Source organism: Nansenia antarctica (genome assembly GCF_963989245.1).
Source record: "Nansenia antarctica genome assembly, chromosome: 2".
Lineage (NCBI taxonomy): Eukaryota > Metazoa > Chordata > Actinopteri > Argentiniformes > Microstomatidae > Nansenia > Nansenia antarctica.
The window spans coordinates 58650974-58661394 of NC_137675.1; the positions used below are offsets into that span (position 1 = coordinate 58650974).

General features: G+C 42.8%; 1 pseudogene across 1 annotated transcript; it reads right to left on the reverse strand.

Moving 5' to 3' along the window:
- Positions 1–1365: 1365 nt before the first annotated feature.
- On the reverse strand, positions 1366–7081 carry LOC308150327 (tRNA (carboxymethyluridine(34)-5-O)-methyltransferase ALKBH8-like; annotated as a pseudogene). Its single transcript has 12 exons — positions 6948–7081; positions 6262–6395; positions 5939–6042; positions 5653–5784; positions 5448–5545; positions 5219–5321; positions 3596–3666; positions 2892–2969; positions 2436–2669; positions 2138–2287; positions 1617–2016; positions 1366–1526 (listed from the first exon to the last, which is right to left on the reverse strand). The product of its transcript is annotated as a tRNA (carboxymethyluridine(34)-5-O)-methyltransferase ALKBH8-like (transcript).
- Between the last annotated feature and the right edge of the window lie 3340 nt (positions 7082–10421).

Below are 10421 nucleotides of genomic sequence, written 5' to 3' on the forward strand. Positions count from 1 at the left end.
TAGTAATCAGTGTAATATCGAAGATGCTATGTAGATCATGTGGTGATATTGAGTGATAGTGGCATGTGATCAACTTCAGCAAATATGTTCAAGTCAAGACTAAAAACCCATCCTTTTAATATTGCATTTAAGTTAAAACATAATTAAATTAAGATTATATAATGATTAAAGCACTTTGAGCTGCAACGTTTGCAGGAAAAGCGCTATACAAATAAAGTTATTATTATTATTATTATTATCAGCAACAGATCGAACATTAGATAATATGATATGATAGTAGGGTTATGTGGACACCTCCAGTACAGAACCAGCATGGCTAAATTTAGATGAGCATATCATAATCAATCAGGAACGTTGAGGCACTAATGGAAAGGCATTTATTAGATAGAAAGCTAGATCAATACTCTGGACGCAGACATAAATTCCATCTTTAATTTTCTCAAAATGTCAAGTGCTTATCTGCTGCCAGACACAACAGTTGCAGGACAATAATCGATACACAGATAAAACCACAGAGCACAGTCGAGTCCAGTCTCAGCCTGCTCCGCTAACAGGCTGGCCCACCGGTCTCGGTGGACCAAGCCACATCCACATTTACCAGGAGCTGTTCTTCAATTATCACAGTGAATAATAGCCTCACCCCAGCCGCAATCAAGAAACCATTATCCGGAGATCCATTCTGTCTTGACCACGTCTGTTAAAAGTTATCTTGTATAGTCTAGTTTAGAAGTTATCTTATAATGTTAGGTGGTCTCCAGAAAGCCACAATCCTGGGCAGGACAAATGCGGCCCTGAATACTGATACAGGGGATGATTAGGAAACATGAAGACCACACTTTATAACAGACACTGGAGAAGAATAGGGCATAGTAGAGCAAGGATATGTGGAGGAATACAGAGAGAGTCAAGAGGTCTAAAAACACCTGACAAACTTTGATTTTGGGATTAATGGGGACTCTTTGTTGTTAATGTAATATATATTACAAATTAATATTAATATTAATATATTATAACAATGGTAATCCACATTGAGAGGTGTTGAATTCAACAGCCTACGGCCACTTCTAAGACTTGATTAAACAACAACGTTTAAATGAATGAAATCAGACTTAATGAATCCCCATTCATTTGAAGGTCATTTTGTTTTTCCCATTTTTCATGATTATTTACAATAATCAGCGATGTTAAATCGCTTCATTGGGTCTCATAATTGTCTTGCATAATTGTCTTATCTGATGAGGCAAAAAAAACAAAATCTCCCTCAATTCAATACAACTTTATTCATCCGAAAATGAACAATAGCATACTCTCTGTTAATAAACCCATTTACTAAAATCTTGATTGTGCGTGTGTGTGTGTGTGTGTTTATCTGTCTCCAGGAGTCTTCTCCAGTATAACACACCAGTTCCCTTGGTCATGGTAGCTACTCTGCACACTCACTCCTCTAACCCTGCCACACAGCTCCTCTAGCTCCCCCTGCTGGAAGACATGGTAATAGCGATGAAATACAGGACCTGGGCTGGGAGCTGAGCCATGAACATTAGCAGTGGGGAGGTCTGATGTCTTTTTTGAGGCTCCTCGACCACCCTGTTTGCCTACTCCCTTCCCCTGGTTACCATGTCCTGTCTCTCCTCCTGCCCGCTCCCCCCCTCCCCCCTTAAGATGCCAGGGGACCAAGAGGTCTTGGGAGTCGAAGGCCGTGCGGTTGGTGTGGACCCTAAGCTTGGGCCGACTCTCTTTCTCAGGGGGGACCTGGTTGCAGTCCAAGTTGTTGTCCGGGGGGTTCTTACTCCCGACCTGCCCCTGGTCGTAGTCTTTGCCGTTGCCTGTAGGACACTCTCTCTCCTGGTTGCAGGGGCCTGTAGAGCTGCCTCCGGGCCTGTGTGCTGTGGGCTCTCTGAGGTATTTAGACGTCTGGTCGTTGTGTTTCTGTTCCAGGGCCCACACGTAGATCAGCGCCCTTCCTCCAGGCTTCAACAGCCTCACCAACTCCTCCACCGCAGCCAACCGCCGCTTCTACACACACCACACAAAGGAAATCATAAAACAACAGTAACCAAACTGTGTGTGTGTGTGTGTGTATGTGTGTGTGTGTGTGTGTGTGTGTATGTGTGTGTGTGTGTGTGTGTGTGTATACCTTTGTAGAGAGGTGGTGAATGACAGCTATAGAGATGCAGGCATCGCAGGTCTCTTTGCGTAGAGGAACATTGAGAGCGTCAGACACAAATGCCTGGAAGCCTCTCTCTGAGCAGATCTGCACCAAGGCACTGCTGCGGTCACAACCCACCTACAGGGGACAGACACACTCAATGGAATCCTAACACAGCCCGTCTAAAGACGAGACATAGAAAACAGATCTAACAGATCGAAATTAAGTAGCATTTACCCATTTTTTTACTTTGCATCTACCCTCAACATGTTCAACATGCACTCACCGCAAACAGCTCTGGGTTGACCCCGAGGTACTTCCCGTTCCCGCAGCCCACGTCAGCGAGAACACTTCCTGGTCGGAGCGAGGACAGGAAGTGACATACTTGTGGCCAGGGGGAGTGGCGCGTGCTGCTGAAGTGACAGGCGATGGCGTCGTACACGCTGTGCACGAACTCTGCCTCCAAGCGGGCCGCGTCACCCTCGCTGCTGGGTAGGGAGGGGGGGGAGGGGGAGGGGGGGGAGGGGGAGGGGGGGGAGGGGGGGGAGGGGGAGGGGCCGGAGGGACGCTGGCTGTCACAAGAAGATGGGAAGGCTGCAGGGAGACAGACAGGCCCAGCTTCACACAGGTTCATCCAAAGCCCGTTTGTCAAGTCAAAAATGTAAACAGTCATCTGGTGTGCTAAGCAATGGAGACATGAACGCACTTGTTCAAAATCGGCAAACCCAACAAAGAAGCTCACCACAATCACCAGTAGACTCCGCCCTGGCAACACCACGGCAACTAAGGGCCCGTCGGGGTGACGGAACTCCATCACCGTCTGCAGTGACATTATGTAAAGTAAAAGTCATATCAAAGGAAGTTCCTGAAGAAACTGTATGTGTTCTGCACTGTAGGTCTTCTGCTGTTTCCATTCATAGCCCTAACTCGACATTCCGGGTTTTTTAAGTTTTTGACTTACAGAAAGTTGAATATTTTAAGAAATATGAAGAGTTGTATATTAAATTGGATTTGAATCTCAAGACCGACTTCACCAGTCAAAAACCTTTCACTTTTTGGCCCTGAAAAACTCCCTAGTTGCTATGGTTGGGAGTATGTTTGTCTGACTGTATAATGAAGAACCAACCAAGGGGATAACGTGTTATTTTAAAAAATGTATGACTGTATTGAAACGGACACCGTTGTTTTTTTCATATACCGCAATATTACAGTATTACCGCGGCCGCCCAACCATAGAAAACGTATTAAAGCCGATTATAAAGATGAATGAATCACCCTGCCCTTCAAGATCATGTATATAAGCGCACACATAGTGTACAGTAAGATCATTATTTACAGCAAGATGTATGTGATGTATGCACACGTATACACGTCAGAACACACACACAAACGAACACACACACACACACACACACACACACACACACACACACTCTTCATATCTACCTTGGCTCCCAGGCTCAGGGAGAGGATGGTATCCGCAAAGGCAGAGTGAGTGTCAACATGAGGAGGGATACCTAACAACAAGAACCACAGAAACACAGCTTAGAAACGTAAATGGACATGTTTTTGAAGCACAGCAGTATCACAGATGAAAGGCCTATTAACAATCTCTGTGGAAACTGTTGAATAGTGGGATTCCACAGGTAGATTATCAATCTCTCAGCAACAGGATCTGCTTTGGGACACAAGGCAAGCCAAGGACAGTTTATTTGTAGCACAAACGCACCCAAAATATAAATGGTGATATTAGATGACTGAGGCCTGTACTTGATGAGGTTTTATGTTTTTCTAAAGAACGTTAAAGTTTTATGACGTTGTTTTATGACGTTTTCTTAGCCCCTTTTTCATACGTTTGACCAGAAGTCTCAAGGCTCACAAGTTGAGTTGCCCTACAGACCGTCTCTGTTTAATAAGGCACCTTTCATGAGGCAATAACAGATCTAAATGAATGAATTAATTAATTTATTTATTAATTAATAAATGAATTATCTTTATTGTCATTGTAACAGGTACAACAAAAGGTACAACGAAACAAAAAAACACAGTCCTAAGATAATTAAAAAAAACAATAATGAGACATAAATAGACATAAGTAGGGCGGGGTATAAACAAAAATAGGGGGATAAGTGATCGGTAGACATGTGAGAATGTATCTATTATGTGAACTTTACTATACTTCTATACACTATATAGCCTATTCACAGGGGGGTATATAGACAGGGGGGAGTTAACATGTAACTGTGTACTTTTATAAACATATGACCATATGGACTAGTAGACTTATATACAGTATATGGTCATGTTCTCACATGAAAGTCAGAATCTTGAGCCGGAGCAAGTGGATGAGTTTGCAACATTGTTAATAAATGATTTCTCTGATTTGCGTTCTCTCAGCCCTTTATGTAAACAAAGTAACATACGCAATCGAAGCAACAGACGTGGTGGTTGATTGGTCAGAAAAATAGGAAATTGCCCGTTCATCCTGATCAACACGCATGCGCTGTTGTTTTCCTATGGACTGCCTCAATGCGTCGTTTCTAACCGGAGCGAAACCACCCTTTTCAAGCGGAGCATCCGTTGGTTGTTTGCTGCGGGAGCGACTTCGCACGTTTTCACAGCTACAAACGACGCAGAGCAAAGCGAATTTTATCCTAAACTCTGTTTCAAGTGAAGCAAATGTTCTAGTGAGAACACACCCTATGACTCCTTATAAAAGGGTTCGATTGGTGAAACCAGTGGAATGGGAAGCTCACACTCATGTATACATTCACATACAGATCAGTGATGGAGATGTGTGGGACAAGGGCATCCAGTATTCAAACAGGGCCTTGGTTTCACTGTAAACCTAGTAACAGGGTTCCTACAAGTTTCAACAAGTCAAATTTAAGACCTTTTTAGACCTCTTTGAATATCATTTTAGACCTATTCGCGTCACCATATGATAGCTTTTTGTCATCCTCAAGGTGAATTTGAGACCTTTTTAGGCCTTATAAATTGGATTGCTGGATTTTAGACTTTAAGGCTTTTTAAGACCAGGGCGGGAACCCTGTAGTAAGCCAAACCTACCTTGTCCTGACTGATACTGGTTGACTGTCAGTTGGTCTGGCAAGATGTCCACATGTCTGTCGCTGACACACCTTTCCAGAACAGGTACACACTTGGGGAAGACCTGGACGAAACATGACAACATTTCAATAACATGACAGGGTTGTCCTATGCCATTAGAAAACAGACAATTGAAAAGTAATATTGCACGAGAAACCAAAAGTGGTCACAATCAAACACACACACACACACCTCCAGCTAAGGGCTTGTCTTTGTCCACATTATTGTTGTCGTAGCGAAACTCGTACCCATAATGCTTCACTCTCCTGTGCTTTAGAGCTTTCTGAGCTAGAAGACAAAAAGATAGGGACAAACAACATACATATTTATATGTATATAATGTGGTATATACCATATAAATGTGGTGTGTACAGGGGCTCGACCGAGCTGCCCACCCGTGTCATCCTCATTAGGGGACGTCCAGTCAATAGCATCTAGCAGCAAAGCCTCTTCCTCTGGAGACACAAAGTCCTCAACCAGCACCAAGCCCGCAGGCAGGGACACACACACATCTGCTTCACTACCTACTGCGGGGACAAACACAGACAAATAAAAAAAATAAAAAAAATAAAAACACACGCACACACACACACAGACACAAGAGTAACCAAGCAGTTGATACTCATTGCGTGTACCGGGTTGAGTTACCTCTGCAGCAGTGGATGAAACAAGGTAACCTACCTGTTTTGATGTAGCTCAGGTAAAGCGTGACACACTGGTCGCTGCTACAGTGCAACTGTCGCCCATTCAGGAGGGCGTGGGCCCTCTGAGAACTGTCCTCAGACCTGGAGGTAAGACCACAGAGGAGAAACGGATGATCCATTCATGCTACTGAAAAGTGCACACATCTGGTTTCCCAGATCTACATTCATTTCTGGGTAGGAGGAGTTCGGCAATGCAAAGATCAGCATAGACTATGAGGACCAGAGCAACGTAATCTCTCTGCATACCTTCTGTAAAGGTAATGGTAGAAACATCCCACAGGTCCCATGATCTGGCCCTACCTGTAGGTGACCAGGGCGTAGGGTTTGTGAGGGGGCATGACGAGGGTCTCCACCTCCCCCCCTTCCTTCAATACGGCAGAGAGCTGCTCACGACTCACACCGTTACCTAGCCCACCGTTAGCCACCACCAGGCTCTAGGTACAAAAACATCATAACATAACGTTAGAGAGAGAGAGAGACAGAGAGAGAGAGAGAGAGAGAGAGAGAGAGAGAGAGAGAGAGAGAGAGAGAGAGAGAGAGAGAGAGACAGAGAGAGAGAGACAGATAGAGAGAGAGAGAGAGAGAGAGAGAGAGAGAGAGGGAGAGAGACACAGAGAGAGAGACAGAGAGAGAGAGACAGAGAGAGAGACAGAGAGAGACAGAGAGAGAGACAGAGAGAGAGAGACAGAGAGAGAGAGAGACAGAGAGAGGGAGAGAGAGACAGAGAGAGAGAGAGAGACAGAGAGAGAGAGAGAGAGAGAGAGAGAGAGAGACAGAGAGACAGAGAGAGAGAGAGAGACAGAGAGAGAGAGAGAGAGAGAGAGAGAGAGAGAGAGAGAGAGAGAGAGAGAGAGAGAGAGAGAGAGAGAGAGAGAGAGGGAGAGAGACAGAGAGAATGTGTATGTGTGTGTGTGTGTGTGTGTTTTCTTGTTGTGGTGCTAGGTTAGCTCCATCAGTTCCTATCGTACAGCAGACACATGCATTACCTTAGTGGGCTGCGATACTGTGTTGATGGACTCGTGCTTCAGTAAGTGAGACTGGCTTTCATTTGCTTTCGGAGAACTTTCTTCTCCTCTTTACTTCTTCTGACAGGTTTCACGTGTTCCGAGCAGGGCTCCATGGTGTTACTATGAAATTCGCCCCCAGAGCAACCATGTCTGTGTGCAACGGTTCCGGAAATGCGCCTTTGTTAGAATGTGAAGTGAACGTGAAATCCACATACATTGTGGATAAATGTGGGTTGCATGATTCAGTAAGAATCTTTCAAATAGAATAGTACAATTAGAGTAAAACAACAACCAAGACTAAATGCACGCCTACTCGTGCATTTGGATCGCTGAATATTGGTGAGATCACTAGAATAGTATGTGTCAACCAAAATGTAATAGAACTGTTGCCCCTTGGCCTTGAACTGGAATGAGTCTCATCATTAGACTCTAACATCACTGTCAGTCAAGTCTGAGGAAAAGAGAATAAGGTGGTGGGGCCTCCATAATATATCTATTTTAAACTACTACATCCAGCTGGGGGAGGGCTTAGGGATTACTAGATAATATGAAAAATAAATACATACATAAATAAGTAAACAGATTTGTTTTTAATTTTAAAAACATTATTTGAATGTTTTATCTGAAAGTATCACAGACCCATGAGCCCCAAGCGAAGGACATAAACCAGGTGAGTTTATACATGTTGTAGTTTAATTTGTAGGTATTTTCATAACTCTTATTATGCCTAACAACAAGCTGCAACAACAAGCTCCCAACACATTGTATCAGCCCTAGATGAGTTCATTGATGTACTGTATTGAATGTTTACTATGGCGTCCCTAAACATGCAGAGTATCCAGCTGTCACCAAGAAACATTATATTTCTCAGTCCTTTTTGGTGAGCCGACTTAATAGGTAGGACACTGAAACTCCAGCTGAAGACGGGTGATGTGTACATGATATTCAGTTTATTTGGAATATATTGACCATTTACCCAACGGAATGTGCAGTCAGACCAAGATTGACGTACAACCATCAGATGGAAACACGTCATTCATGTCTGTGTTCTGTTGCCTGTACCTGTGTTTCTGTGGCAGCCTCAAGCACGGCCACCTTATGGGTGTACATGACCTCCTCTAGTGGCGAGCAAGCACATACTAACGTGAGGAGCAGGAACATGATGCTGAATATCGTCAGTCACGTCTGAGAACAAGACAATGACGCACCGAACACAGTTGGGAGATGTACCAGCTTGGCCTCAGTAATCCTACTAGAGAGATCCAGCTCGTAGGCCAGACTCCAGCGGTATTTAGGTATTATCCACCTAGAAAGAAGGTCAAGAGGCAGTATGAGGCATGGCAGTAGGTTTCACTAGCAGTGGCGAAGCTACCACGGTGGCAAAGGGTGGCAGCTGCCACCCTACTTGCCACCCCAGTTACACAGACCAACTGATATAATTTGTTGTATTATTATTATTATTATTATTGGATCTTTATTTTTTATTTTTTATTAGAATTCAGTGTAAAATCCTCAAATTCTCAAGTTTGAAAAATAAACTCAGTGTTCCACCCCTCCGTCCCGAATGGTTGCACCCTGTTTCACGTGAGAGATTTGAGTTTGCCTGCTGAGCCTCTCTGCTGCTGTGCCGTGTGGAGCCTTCAGGTAATGTTAACACTAGAACAGCCGTGAGGTGTTAAACAGCACCAGTGAGTACAAAAAAAAATCTACCTTTGCACTCGATCAAATTTCAGGACCCTCCTTTCATGACTTTTCCTAGATATGTGCGTTCTACCACCCAGCATCTTTACATTTTCAAAATCGAGTTAGTATAAAGCGATTTTGCAGTATTTCTGTGTGTGTCTGTGTATTTGCCTTGGGATTCGGCTGCCATATTTTTCTCCAAGGCTGCAATTCTCTTTTATATCAGCAGAGGTAGCAAGGGGGCACACACTGTGCTCAACCTTCAGGCTTCAGTGCTGAATTAGATACAGTGGATAAGACTGATATTTGTAACATAATGTGTTTATATATAGGCTATATATAGCAATAGTGATACATAAGATATGTATATGTACAGACAGTTATGAAAATGATAAACTGTACAGTATGACTTTTACAATCCCTTCAGATTTGTTGGAGCTGAGGTTTTTTTTTCACCCAAGTTCCATGCAATAGTGATAAGATATTATGATATGTGTAGCCTATGTACAGTTATGAATGATACACTGCACAGTATGTACCTATCAAGCTGTGTGGTATTACATAGGTACCACAGCAAAGTAGTTCATCAACAAATATTATATAACAAACGGATATTTATAATATTGTATATAATGTCTTTTTTGATGATTATGCCTGTACAGCGCTGTCAATTTTCAAATAATGCTATAGGCTATATATATATATATATATCTACCCTCCCTCCACCCCCACCCAGAGAGCTTTGGACTGTCTGGATATGAACACTTGATCTCTGCACTTTATATTTATATTAATTATGACTCTTGCACTTTGATGTTGGTTTGCACTGTCTTGTCCTGTCTTGCACCTATCCTGCTGTAAACCGTGCTCCATTGTTCCAAACCAAATTCCTAACATGTTTACATGTCATGGCAATAAAAGTCTTCTGATTCTGATTCTGATTCTGATATGAATGTTCAGTTGTGATATGAAGTAGCCAACAATTCTCATGTCGACCATGATAATAATAGGCTACAACAGGGTTGTACATAGATATACGCAGATTCATATTTGGATAGTTGATTTTGGCACCATTGTATAGTAGCCAATTGCAGAGAGTATACATTATTTTGTTTGTTTACTGCACATTATAAATGAAATGAAAATAGCTGTTGTGAAAAGTGAAAATGAAGTGTGTTCATGTTGCAGTGAAATCTATTTACATAGATATATCAGATGTGATATTTCTACTACAAACGAACACAGAGAGACAGATAATTCAAGTAACATTTTTATTTACTTGCAATGTTCACTTCAATTCTTCCAAGTAAAAAGTATGGTAATTAATATGAACACCAATATATATTTAAAAAAAGTAGAAAGTGAATAGGAGGTCGCCGGAGCGCTCAGCGTGGGCGCTGTCAGGTAGACAGGGCAGGAGAGGCATCAGGCCTGGCCATGGGACAGATGTGAATGATGGGAATGATGTGCTGGGCGTGCGAGGGAGCGTGCTTATTCTGGCAGATTGTGAAATATTAAAACCAATAACATTCTGAATGATTTATCATTCTGTACTCTTTCTCTCCTTTCTTTCATGTATTTTCTTTTCTTTTTCTCAATTAGTAGTCTCCTAATCTCGCTACAGTTTGAGCGAGACTGTAACTGTCATTGTTTGAATGAATGAATGAATGGTCTTTATTTGTCATTGATATAGTACAGGTACCAAACAACGAAATTTGGGAGGGGGGGCTCCCCTGGTGCTAGGAAACTAGGTGCTAGGAACTGGTGCTA